The sequence below is a fragment of the Bufo bufo genome, chromosome 2 (assembly GCF_905171765.1).
Source record: "Bufo bufo chromosome 2, aBufBuf1.1, whole genome shotgun sequence".
Classification (NCBI taxonomy): Eukaryota; Metazoa; Chordata; class Amphibia; order Anura; family Bufonidae; genus Bufo; species Bufo bufo.
Genome location: NC_053390.1, coordinates 351,132,622 through 351,147,220, shown reverse-complemented (window position 1 = coordinate 351,147,220; position 14,599 = coordinate 351,132,622). Strand labels below are relative to the sequence as shown.

The window sequence follows — 14,599 nt, the reverse complement described above, 5'->3', positions numbered from 1 at the left end:
CCTCATGTTGGGGGCCCCAAGATCAGGGAAAGGTTCCATTTTACGGTATGTTCACACGTAGCAGATACACAGTGAACTATCCATCCAGAAAATCCAAAGCTTACTACAGTAGTCGCAAATCTTATCCACACGCTGCAGGAAATATCCATACTATATCAATTCTTTCGCCAAATTTCACCCTCTACAGTGCTCAAGGTGACATCCGAAACAAATTGTTTCCACCACATGGGGACGTACCCCAAAGTGGTTAACAGGTAACCACTTGTTCCCATCAGAACCACACGGCCATTGCTGCACATGCTCAGAACTTGCAAAGATCAATCATGAGTCTAAATAATTAGTAATTACAATGGAAAACGGCAACTTTTACTTGAGCCTCCCTTTAACATCAGAGATTAATGCTAACATCTCAAGAACTTTCTGACCTCAGAAGTTAAAGGGAACGTCCAGGACTTTAAAACTGAAGTATAATCCTTACTAAGGATTCCTTAGGTTTGGCCATCAGTAGGGGGGGTCTAAATCTAAGTAACCCCACTGATGGGACCATTTCACTTTGGGGTTTGCGGAGTCCCCATCATGGTGTGCCAGGCACTGCTCTACTAGAGGTATAGAGTTGTGCCTGGTACGTGGCACTCATTGAAGCGCTACTGAGCCTTCAAACAGATGATAATATAGGATGTCGAGGTTCGGACCCTCACCTATCTGATATTCTGTTCTATCCTAAGAACAAGCCATTCATTTTAAAGTCCCCAAAAATACAATTTATTGCACATTTTATTACAAAACTAAAATAAAACCAAATAAAAGTAATTACCGTATGAATTCAGTTGTGCCACTGATGGAAAGCAGTCAGGGAGTGAGGGCACAGCCCATTATTAGATTACTATATATATCACCTATATCTTTAGACATTTTATACACTGCCGTTCCTAGACTGAAGTTTGTTTTGCAGTATTTGACCTTTGCTATGTTTCCTGCCTCTTCTGCAAAATATGACAATGCTATATCAGTGCAGGTTATTAGTATCGGCCAATGCCAGCTACATCTCAGGGGGACCTTCTGATCTACAAGTCATGGAGCTGGAGATGTGGTCAGGGTTAATGAGGTCATCAATGACGAGAAATAAAGGCACCCTTAGGGTACTTTCACACTTGGGCTGTTTGATTCCGGCAGGCAGTTCAGGCCTGATCAGGAAAACCCTATGCAAACGCATGTCATTTGCAGACTGATTAGGACCCTGATCAGTCTGACAAATGAATTGTAGTACCGGATCCGTTTTTTCCGGTGTCATCTGGAAAAACGGATCCAGTATTTATTATTCTTCAAATTTTTAAAGGTCGGCGCACCAGATACAGCATTAATACATTTCAATGGAAATTAATGCCACATCCAGCATTCAGGCAAGTGTTCCGGAATTTTGGCCGGAGAAAATACCGCAGCATGCTGCGGTATTTTCTCAGTCCAAAAACCGTACAGTGACTGAACTTAAGACATCCTGAACGGATTGCTCTCCATTCAGAATACATTATGATAAAACAGTTTTTTTCCGGTATTGAGCCCCTAGGACAATACCGGAAAAGTTTAACGCAAGTGTGAAAGTACCCTTATCCAGGGAGGTATCTGGCTTCAAATTTATCCTTCAAAGGACAACAACCCCACACATACAGCCAACATCATTAAGAACTATCTTCAGTATAAAGAAGAACAAGTAGTCCTGGGAGCGATAAGGCCCCCACAGAGCCCTGATCCCAACATCATGGAGTCTGTCTGGGACTACATGAAGAGACAGAAAGATATGAGCAGGCCTACATCCACAGAAGATATGAGGTTAGTTCTCCACAATCGCAGGACCAACCTCCCTAACGAGTTCCTTCAAAAATAGTGTGCAAGTGTACCTAGAAGAATTGATGCGGTTTGGAAGACAAAGGGTGCTCACACCAAATACTGATATTAAATATAAGATTTCTCTTCATTCACTTTGCATTTTATTAATTCATAAATATAAACTATTAACACTTCTGTTTTTGAAACAGAACAGTCTATCTATACATCTACCCATCTATCTCACATCTATACATCTACCTATCTATACATCTACCTACCTATCCATTATCTCATATCTACAGTATCTATCTATACATCTACCTACCTCATATCTACAGTATCTATCTATACATCTACCTACCTCATATCTACAGTAGCTATCTATCTATACATCTACCTATCTCATATCTATCTATACATCTACCTATCTCATATCTACAGTATCTATCTATACATCTACCTACCTATCCATTATCTCATATCTACAGTATCTATCTATACATCTACCCATCTATCTCACATCTATACATCTACCTATCTATACATCTACCTACCTATCCATTATCTCATATCTACAGTATCTATCTATACATCTACCTACCTCATATCTACAGTATCTATCTATACATCTACCTACCTCATATCTACAGTAGCTATCTATCTATACATCTACCTATCTCATATCTACAGTATCTATCTATACATCTACCTATCTCATATCTACAGTATCTATCTATACATCTACCTACCTATCCATTATCTCATATCTACAGTATCTATCTATACATCTACCCATCTATCTCACATCTATACATCTACCTATCTATACATCTACCTACCTATCCATTATCTCATATCTACAGTATCTATCTATACATCTACCTACCTCATATCTACAGTATCTATCTATACATCTACCTACCTATCTATCTATACATCTACCTATCTCATATCTACAGTATCTATCTATACATCTACCTACCTATCCATTATCTCATATCTACAGTATCTATCTATACATCTACCTATCTCATATCTACAGTATCTATCTATACATCTACCTACCTATCCATCTCTCATATCTACAGTATCGATCTATATATCTACCTATCTATCTCATAGATATATATATATATATATCTACAGTATCTCTCATATCTATATATATATATATATATATATATATATATCTCATATATACAGTATCTATCTACCTATCCATCTCATATATATATATATATATATATCTCTATCTAATATCTATCTCATAACTTTACAGAATATTATTTTTCACGATTTAGTTGTGTGCAGTGAAATGGTGGTTAGAGACCACTCGGATGTGACCAGAGGACATCTGTGATTTCTACTGGTGACCTTCCTGTAGTGGTGGGTGGTCTCCACATCCATCATACTGCTATCAGCATATACTATTCATGGCATCATGCACATGGCCATACCCATTCATGTCAGAGAGATACCACAACACATGCCTATACATCGGAGTGCCAGCCTCCTGCCATGTGCACATGCAGCTCTATCATAGCCTGCCCCTTCCCTCCATCCTCACAGCAGGGGCTGCCATAAACACACCTAGGTGACAGGCTGGCACAGGACACTATGATTAACCCTCTCCACACCACCCTCGGCCTGTGCCCACCACCGCATCTCTCCCTCAGTGCCCAGGGGGGTACCAGGGTAAGTTGACAGCCCACAGCAGGCCATCTGCTCGCCCAGCAGCCTGCCCTATCATACAGCGCCCGCCTGCCAGTCCACACCTCTCCCGGGAAGGTGCATCAAGCCCTCGGTAACATGACAACTGCCCAGATCCTTCACTTACCCGTAAAGCCCTGGATGGAGGCTGCCCGGGGTATATGAGAGAGGTGAGGGCGGTGGGCATCACCCTGCAGGCAGGGGGTTAGCAGGAGAGCCGGTGACAGCTCGGAGGGCTGAGGGCAGCAGCAGCTCTCACATCTGATTCCACCATCTTCCTCCTCCTCCTCCTTTTCTTCTTCTGCAGCCCCGGCTGAACGCCCCGCCCCCCGCCTGGTGACATCAGCCGGGCACTCCCAGCGCTACCTACACCGCCTGGCATTGTCCTGCACCCGGCTCCTACATAGACCCAGAGAACCCGTCTGCTAAAATACCATCCTCCAGGGCCAGGAATTGTCAGGAAATAGCAAAAAATAGGAAAGTCATACTTAACCCCTTTTCTGCGTTAGGCTTTCACGTCTGCGTTTTCGCTGTCCGGTTTTGAGATCCGGCAGGAGATCTGAAAATCACAGCAAAATGCTTCAGTTATAATAACACAATGGGCTGCATCCATTCAGAACGGATCCACATAGTGTGCTCTCCGCATCCCGTTCTGCCCCATTGAGAATGAATGGGTCCCATTTGCGGACGTGTGAATGGACCCTAAGTCAATTGGCGCCGGATTCAGCGCCAGCACCATTGACTTACATGGTTTTTGGTGCCAGATCCGGCTTCTTCAGTTTCCCATGCTGCACACAAAAACTCTGCTTGCAACGAGTTTGTGTCCGGCGTGATGAGAACGCAACAAACTGGAACAGAATACATTCTGGTGCACTCCATTCTGGTTTGTTCAGTTTTGTCCCCATTGACAATGAATGGTGACAAAATGGAAGCGTTGTGCTGCGGTTTTGAGAGCCTCTGACGGATCCCAAAACCGGACAGCACAACGGAGATGTGAAAGTAGCCTTACACTCCATTCTGACCAAACTGATGTCGGCTTTCTGGCAGCAGCAGTGACATTTTGTGCACACAGGTCACCGTACAGCCAATCATGGCACATGACTGCTACGCCACCGCCTGGCTGCAGTGGTGGTGTGTATGGGACATCACTGATGGGGTCAGGAAAACGAACACTGGTAGGGAGCACAGCGCAGAAATGCTGTCACTTTGGACAACCCCTTCAACAACCAGGCACAATGCAAGGCCAGCTCAGCTGAATGTCATGATACCGTTCACTTAGCAGTTTCATTCTGGAGAACTTGTAAAGGAGCAGTTAAGGGCTGTTTCACACGAGCAAGTCCATTGCGGGAATCTCGCTCCGTGTGTGAGTGTGATCCTCTGCTCTGGACTTGCAGGAGCGCACGGCATTATCATGATTTATAATGCTATGTGTCTCTGCATGGCCTTTTTTTACACAGAATCCTAGTGACATAAAGCTGTCAGTATGATCCTGTAGAAATAAGGCCATGCAGAGACAGATAGCATTATAAATCATGATAATGCCGTGCGCTCCTGCAAGTCCAGAGCGGAGGATCACACTCACACACGGAGCGCGATTCCCGCAATGGACTCGCTCGTGTGAAACAGCCCTTAAAGGATTTCTGTCACCAGAATTAACCCTATTAAACTAGCTTAGCGATGTGCTAATGTCAGCTGAACCTAACTAGCCTATTCCTACTTTTATCTATGCTCCCGTTACTCCAGAAATATTACTTTTATCATATGCTAATTAGCCCCTAGGTGCAGGGGGGGGGGGCGTTGTTCCTGCTCCTAGAGGCTCCGTTCTCCCACCTCTGGCCACACCCTGCTACACTAGATTGACAGGGCCAAACAGCGTTGGTCTCCTACTGCCAGCCCTGTCTGCCATGTAAATCTCGCGCCTGCACCGTCCCGTTCAGTATTCGGCTCAGGCGCAGTGAGTGAAGGGCGCTCGCCAGCTCCCTCACTGCGCCTGCGCCGAATACTGAACGATGCGAGATTTCCACAGCGCACAGGGCCGGCAGTTGGAGGTGAAGGCTGCCTGGTCCTGTCAATCTAGTGTAGCAGGGTGTGGTCAGAGGTGGGAGAATGGAGCCTCTAGGAGCAGGCGCAACGCCCCCCCTGCACCTAGGGGCTAATTAGCATATTATAAAAGTAATATTTCTGGAGGGGTAGAGATAAAAGTAGGAATAGGATAGTTAGGTTCAGCTGACATTAGCACATCGCTAATATCAGCTAGTTTAATAGGGTTAAATCTGGTGACAGAAACCCTTTAAAGGGGTTGTCCCATAAAAAATATTCTACAGTTCTTGAACCAGCACCTGGATCTGAATACTTTTGTAATTGCATGTAATTAAAAATGTATAGCCACTGAGTTATTCAATAAAATGTATCTGTATAGCGCCACCTGCTGTTTGTTCTTTTTCTTATTTTTTTTGTCCGGCTCACTGAGATAGTCGCACATGCTCAGTTTCATCCTTCAACTGCCTCCTGAGCTGTGATAGGCAGAGCATGGGCACGCCCCCTGAGCTCCAGCAGAAAAGACACACCCCCTGAGCTCCAGAAGGAAAGACACGCCCCCTTGAGCTGCCTTGTGAAATCTAGCAGAGCAATTAATGAGGAGATCTCTGGATCCATGTGAGGTACAGGGCTGGTTCTAGCTTTGTTAGGTTAGAAAGAGATTGTAATGTACTATATGATGTCAGATTTTTTTCACATTTTACAATAATCATGGGATAACCCCTTTAAGTGAAATCTGTGCACCCTTGCTCCTCTTCAGCAGAGAAACAGGTCCCCACAGAAGTATTGTAGACTGGCAATTAACCCGCAAGAACCAGAGAATATTGTGTTGTGTGGTTAATAGCATCTAGGACAGAATACAGCGGATTTATAGTGAGGAGGAGATCTGTTTTGTCAGATCAGATACACAGCAGCCATTAGTCACTCATTGTCCACAGTGGTGACACACTATCCACTCTTTCTGAACGAGGGAATCCATGGTATATGGTATCGGCTCTCATAATCCCCTAAGCATGCAATAGTTTGGGCACCGCTGGTCACAATTACTGTTACTGTAAACAGCAAGTTTAGGATGAAATGATCTCCAAAAAGGCATAAAGTTAAAGTTGACACATTTTACATTTTCAATATAACAAAAAAGGAAAAGCAAAAAACTTTGGGCACCCTGCATGGTAAGAACCTAGTAGCAACCTCTTTAGCAAGTATCACAGCTTGTAAGCACTTTTTGTAGCCAGCCAAGAGTCTTTCATTTCTTGTTTGAGAGATTTTGATCCATTCGTCCTAGGAGAAGTCTTCCAGTTCTGTGAGATGCCTGGGCTTTTTTGCATGCACTGCTCTTTTGAGGTCTATCAATCATATTTTCAATGATGTTCAGATCAGGAGACTGTGAGGGCCGTGGTAAAATCTTCCGCTTGCACCTTTTGAGGTGTCTTTATAATGATTATCCATTGCTAGAAGCCATCCTCTTTTCAACTTCAGTCTTTTTACAGTTGGTGTTATGTTTGCTGGAATTCCATTGAATCCATTCTTCCCTCTACATGTGAAATGTTCCCTGTGCAATTGGCTGCAACATAATCCCAAAGCATGATTGATCAATCTTCATGCTTAGGGTGGGTTCACACTAGCGTTAGGAATTATGGTATGGCTTTCCATTATAACATGGTTATAACGGAAAATAACTGAATGACCAGACAGAATGCAAAACGGAAGTCTTTAAAAGGCATTCCGTTTGCTTTCCGTCCTAATAGAAGTCTATGGGAAAGCATAACGGATCCGTCTGGGTCGACAGGATTTTATTTTCTGTCTTGCATAACGGGACCCAGACGGATCCGTTATGCTTTCCCATAGACTTCTATTAGGACGGAAAGCAAACGGAATGCCTTTTAACCACTTGCCGCACGCCTAACGCCGAAAGGCGTCATCGCGGCGGCTCCCCCAGGCTACGCTAACGCCAATAGGCGTCATCTCGCGTGAGCCGAGATTTCCTGTGAACGCGCGCACACGGGCGCGCGCGTTCACAGGAACGGAAGGTAAGAGAGTTGATCTCCAGCCTGCCAGCGGCGATCGTTCGCTGGCAGGCTGGAGATGTGTTTTTTTTAACCCCTAACAGGTATATTAGACGCTGTTTTGATAACAGCGTCTAATATACCTGGTCCTCTGGTGGTCCCCTTTGTTTGGATCGACCACCAGAGGACACAGGTAGCTCAGTAAAGTCCCACCAAGCACCACTACACTACACTACACCCCCCCCCCGTCACTTATTAACCCCTTATTAGCCCCTGATCACCCCATATAGACTCCCTGATCACCCCCCTGTCATTGATTACCCCCCTGTCATTGATCACACCCCTGTAAAGCTCCATTCAGATGTCCGCATGATTTTTACGGATCCACTGATAGATGGATCGGATCCGCAAAAACGCACACGGACGTCTGAATGGAGCCTTACAGGGGCGTGATCAATGACTGTGGTGATCACCCCATATAGACTCCCTGATCACCCCCCTGTCATTGATTACCCCCCTGTCATTGATCACACCCCTGTAAAGCTCCATTCAGACGTCCGCATGATTTTTACGGATCCACTGATAGATGGATCGGATCCGCAAAACACATACAGGCGTCTCCCTGGAGCCTTCCAGGGGGGGTGATCACCCCATATAGACTCCCTGATCACCCCCCTGTCATTGATCACCCCCCCCTGTCAGGCTCCATTCAGATGTCCGTATGATTTTTACGGATCCACGGATACATGGATCAGATCCGCAAAACACATACGGACATCTGAATGGAGCCTTACAGGGGCATGATCAATGACTGTGGTGATCACCCCATATAGACTCCCTGATCACCCCCCTGTCATTGATCACCCCCCTGTCATTGATTACCCCCCCTGTCAGGCTGCATTCAGATGTCTGTATGATTTTTACGGATCCACGGATACATGGATCGGATCCGCAAAACACATACGGACATCTGAATGGAGCCTTATAGGGGGGTGATCAATGACAGGGGGGTGATCACCCCATATAGACTCCCTGATCACCCCCCTGTCATTGATCAACCCCCTGTTATTGATCATCCCCCCTGTCATTGATCACCCCCCCTGTCATTGATCACCCCCCCTGTCATTGATCACCCTCTGTAAGGCTCCATTCAGACATTTTTTTGGCCCAAGTTAGCGGAATTTTTTTTTTTTTTTTCTTACAAAGTCTCATATTCCACTAACTTGTGTCAAAAAATAAAATCTCACATGAACTCACCATACCCCTCACGGAATCCAAATGCGTAAAATTTTTTAGACATTTATATTCCAGACTTCTTCTCACGCTTTAGGGCCCCTAGAATGCCAGGGCAGTATAAATACCCCACATGTGACCCCATTTCGGAAAGAAGACACCCCCAGGTATTCCGTGAGGGGCATATTGAGTCCATGAAAGATTAAAATTTTTGTCCCAAGTTAGCGGAAAGGGAGACTTTGTGAGAAAAAAATAAAAAATATCAATTTCCGCTAACTTGTGCCAAAAAAAAAAAATTTCTATGAACTCGCCATGCCCCTCATTGAATACCTTGGGGTGTCTTCTTTCCAAAATGGGGTCACATGTGGGGTATTTATACTGCCCTGGCATTCTAGGGGCTCCAAAGCGTGAGAAGAAGTCTGGTATCCAAATGTCTAAAAATGCCCTCCTAAAAGGAATTTGGGCATCTAGACTTTGTATGAAAAAAAAAAAAAAAAAAAAAAATCATCATTTTCCACTAACTTGTGACAAAAAATAAAAAATTCTAGGAACTCGCCATGCCCCTCACGGAATACCTTGGGGTGTCTTCTTTCCAAAATGGGGTCACTTGTGGGGTAGTTATACTGCCCTGGCATTTTCCAGGGGCCCTAATGTGTGGTAAGTAGGTAAATGACCTGTGAAATCCGAAAGGTGCTCTTTGGAATATGGGCCCCTTTGCGCATCTAGGCTGCAAAAAAGTGTCACACATCTGGTATCGCCGTACTCAGGAGAAGTTGAGGAATGTGTTTTGGGGTGTCATTTTACATATACCCATGCTGGGTGAGAGAAATATCTTGGCAAAAGACAACTTTGTATAAAAAAATGGGAAAAGTTGTCTTTTGCCAAGATATTTCTCTCACCCAGCATGGGTATATGTAAAATGACACCCCAAAACACATTCCCCAACTTCTCCTGAATACGGAGATACCAGATGTGTGACACTTTTTTGCAGCCTAGGTGGGCAAAGGGGCCCATATTCCAAAGAGCACCTTTCGGATTTCACAGGTCATTTACCTACTTACCACACATTAGGGCCCCTGGAAAATGCCAGGGCAGTATAACTACCCCACAAGTGACCCCATTTTGGAAAGAAGACACCCCAAGGTATTCCGTGAGGGGCATGGCGAGTTCCTAGAATTTTTTATTTTTTGTCACAAGTTAGTGGAAAATGATGATTTTTTTTTTTTTTTCATACAAAGTCTCATATTCCACTAACTTGTGACAAAAAATAAAAACTTCCATGAACTCACTATGCCCATCAGCGAATACCTTGGGGTCTCTTCTTTCCAAAATGGGGTCACTTGTGGGGTAGTTATACTGCCCTGGCATTCTAGGGGCCCAAATGTGTGGTAAGGGGTTTGAAATCAAATTCTGTAAAAAATGACCAGTGAAATCCGAAAGGTGCTCTTTGGAATATGGGCCCCTTTGCCCACCTAGGCTGCAAAAAAGTGTCACACATCTGGTATCTCCGTACTCAGGAGAAGTTGGGGAATGTGTTTTGGGGTGTCATTTTACATATACCCATGCTGGGTGAGAGAAATATCTTGGCAAAAGACAACTTTTCCCATTTTTTTTATACAAAGTTGCCATTTGACCAAGATATTTATCTCACCCAGCATGGGTATATGTAAAAAGACACCCCAAAACACATTCCCCAACTTCTACTGAATACGGAGATACCAGATGTGTGACACTTTTTTGCAGCCTAGGTGGGCAAAGGGGCCCATATTCCAAAGAGCACCTTTCGGATTTCACTCGTCATTTTTTACAGAATTTGATTTCAAACTCCTTACCACACATTTGGGCCCCTAGAATGCCAGGGCAGTATAGCTACCCCCACAAGTGACCCCATTTTGGAAAGAAGAGACCCCAAGGTATTTCGTGATGGGCATAGTGAGTTCATAGAACTTTTTATTTTTTGTCACAAGTTAGTGGAATATGAGACTTTGTAAGAAAAAAAACAAAAAAAAAAAACATAATTTTACGCTAACTTGTGACAAAAAATAAAAAGTTCTATGAACTCACTATGCCCATCAGCGAATACCTTAGGGTGTGTACTTTCCGAAATGGGGTCATTTGTTGGGTGTTTGTACTGTCTGGGCATTGTAGAACCTCAGGAAACATGACAAGTGCTCAGAAAGTCAGAGCTGCTTCAAAAAGCGGTAATTCACATTTTTGTACCATAGTTTGTAAACGCTATAACTTTTACCCAAACCATTTTTTTTTTTTTTTACCCAAACATTTTTTTTTTATCAAAGACATGTAGAACAATAAATTTAGAGCAAAATTTATATATGGATCTTGTTTTTTTTGCAAAATTTTACAACTGAAAGTGAAAAATGTCATTTTTTTGCAAAATTAAGATTAATAACAAAAAAAGTAAAAATGTCAGCAGCAATGAAATACCACCAAATGAAAGCTCTATTAGTGAGAAGAAAAGGAGGTAAAATTCATTTGGGTGGTAAGTTGCATGACCGAGCAATAAACCGCTAAAGTTGTGGAGTGCCGATTTGTAAAAAAGGGCCTGGTCTTTAGGGGGGTATAAACCTGTGGTCCTTAAGTGGTTAAAGACTTCTGTTTTGCATTCCGTCATAATACAAGTCTTTGGGCAGAAGAACGGATCCATCCTTCCATCTTATGGATTCTATTATAACCATGTTATAACGGAAAGCCATACCGGAATTCCTAACACCAGTGTGAACCCACCCTTAAAGGGTTTCTACCATCAGAATTACGGTTATGTAGCTGACTGACATTAGTATGTTTTTTACATTTCTCCCTGCAGCCGTTTTGCTAAAATACACACTTTTATAATATGCTAATGAGCTTCTATGTGCTATATGGGTGTAGATTCAGCACCTAGAGGCTCAGTCTACTCACCCTTTATCCCGCCCAGGTCCTCCATTCTGCCCGCCCCGCTCCTCTTGATTGATGTCCAAGTTCCATGCACCGTTGATAAAATCCCGCGCCTGCACCGTTCACTTCTGTATTCGGCGCAGGCGCAGTGAGTGAAGGCCACGCTCCTGGTGCCGGATTCCTCACTGCCCCTGCGCCGACTACGTCACAGTGAGGAAGCTAAATCTTCCTGAAGGTCTTTTGCAGTCAAGTGGGGGTTCTGATTTGTCTTTCTAGCAATCCTATGAGCAGCAGTCTCTAAAATTATTCTTGGTATTCCAGACCTTCTCTTGAACCCCACTGTTCCTGTTAACCGCTATTTCTTAATTACGTTACGAACTGAGGAAATGGCAACCTGAAAACGCTTTGCTACCTTCTGATAGCCTTCTCCTGCTTTGTGGGCTTCAACCATTTTAATTTTCCGAGTGTTATGCATCTGCTTAGAAGAACTCATGGCTGCTGTTAGAGTCTGGGTATTTACCGTATAAAGTTTTTAAATTTGCATCACCTGGCCTTTCCTAACGAAGATTGTGAACAAGCCTTAAAAGATATGATCTGACCCCTGAAATGCCCCCCCATATGCCAGGGGCCCTCACACACAATGTACTTACAATGTAATTACCGCGCTCCCCAGCACCTGTGTCCCTTCGGGTCCCCGCACAGCCGCCACTGCTTCTCCCTGTCTGCGGATGAAAATATCCGCTGGGGGGGGGTTAACCTGCTTGGGTTCTCATACTTTTGCAAGGTACTCCTTTTCCTTTTTTCACTCTACAATTGTAAAAAACCAAAATAATACACGGATATTGCTTAAAATGTTGAAGTGTTTCATCTTTAACTTTATACCTTTTGGAGATTATTTCATCTTCAACTTCACTAATTTTGACATGGGGGGCCCAAAATGTTGCATGCTAGTGTACAGTCATATTTTATATGCATGCATAGTACTGACACTAAGAATGATATGCTTGATTGTTTATACAAATATCTAACATGCTTAACCACTTCATTACCGGAGTGTTTATCCCCCTTCCTTACCAGGCCAGTTTTTAGTTGTAGCAATACGTCTATCTAACTGCAAAGATTAATTTCTGAGACAACCTACATGTATTTAATATTTTTCTCAGGACACCTTATACCTTTGTTTTGTGCCATAAGATGATGGATGTAATATTGAAAAAAATAAATTAAAAGAAAAACTGTGAAAATTATGATTTTTATTAATATTTTTTATTTCTTATCATTTTTTTTAAATAACTATTAGAAAAGGTTTCAAGGCAAAACATTTCTAAAACCATTACCGTACACTTGTACCCTGAAAATAAGCGCTATTTATGTAATTTATCTACTGGCTGGGCCCACCGCAAGACTTCAAAAGACTGGAGCGCATTTTGGATTTTGGGAACCTATTTTTCTATTGCTGGTTCTATAGCAACGTACTGCCAAAAAAAAATTGTACTTTGCCAAAACACTAAAAGCCCCTTCAGAGTGCCTTTTTTTTTTTAATATTATTCGCCTAAGGTATTCATCCTGGGGAAATGTGGACATTTTTTTCTTTTCAAATATAGCTAAATACCTAGATTTTTAAAATAAACAAATGTGTGCATGTATATTTTACACATACAAATTCCACTATACTATTGCTAAAACTAATAAATATATATAATTAATTTTTTATGAACAAAAAAGGGGTGGGATGTTTGTATGGGTGTGTATGTACTCTAAGTACTATTGCTAATACTGGTAACTATTGCTATATCTTTAATTTTTCTTTATTTATTTGGTTTATTAATATTTTTATAAACTTTTTTTTAAAAGTGAATTAACCCCTTTCTGCCACAGTCAAAGCAGGAAGAGGTTAATTTCCAGCCTGCAGACTGACATTTCATTTTAAAGCCAGCAGGTGGCACTCTTACATAAGAAAAAGCACTACCTGCTGGCTTTCAACTTCTTCAATATAATACACGCTTTTAGCAGGATGCTACAAGCGTGTATTACAACCACATCGCTCCTGCTGGCCACGGCACACCTCCCTGTGAGCGTGGTCACAGCGATCTGCATTGGCACGGGCTGCTGGCAGGTCGTGATGTAACCCAACGCTTTTATACGTCGGGTTACAGATAATAGCCTACCGCCGCGACGTAGAAAGTCGTGCGGCGGTAGGTAAGTGGTTAATAACTGGTTGGTTCTTTATTAAAGTGTATAAATAAACATTTCCAGAACCAAATCTCCGGAGAATATTATTGAGGCATAAAAGTTCATATCTGCCTCTATCAATTCTCTCCAATATACCGTATTTCTTTTAATTTGGAACTTGGAGTGAAGGCTAAAATGAATTACTCTGACACCAAGGTATAAATACGGTCTGTGAATCAATAATTATCCAGTCAAAACTGGCTATATAAGGTTGTGGTGACTGTGTTTTGTGCCTCATTAAAAATATATTATGGGAAAAGCTCTTGATGTATATGTTAAACAGAGGCTGTAACAGATGCCAGACAGTGGCATCCATCACTTATAGGCTATCATGGCACCTGTTTAAAGAGGACCTTTCACCACAAAAGGCAGTGCAATCTGCAGGCAGAATGTTATAGAGCAGGAGGAGCTGAGCAGATTAATATATAGTTTTAAAAGAAAAGAGTTATTAAAAATGTATTAATTTACCTTTTTCTAACAAGACCACTCCAGTGAACATCTTTCGATACACAGAGGTGGTGTCATCCATGATGGAAAGCATTCTCTGTGTAAGTGTGTATACAGAGATAGCTGTCAGTCACTGATAGCTGTACACAGGGGAAGTGTTATCAGAGATTGATAGCATTCTCTGTGTAAGTGTGTATACATAGATAGCGGTCAGT

The 14,599-nt window shown here is 42.7% G+C and overlaps 1 protein-coding gene across 2 annotated transcripts in view; it reads right to left on the bottom strand.

Moving 5' to 3' along the window:
* The window catches only part of APBA1 (amyloid beta precursor protein binding family A member 1), a 180,111-nt gene extending 176,291 nt beyond the window's left edge, over positions 1-3,820 (bottom strand). For both annotated transcript variants that reach the window (XR_005776237.1, XM_040417091.1), the window contains exon 1: positions 3,662-3,820. The gene's annotated coding sequence lies outside the window, so the exon portion shown is untranslated. The remainder of the gene's footprint in view (positions 1-3,661) is intronic.
* Positions 3,821-14,599: the final 10,779 nt, after the last annotated feature.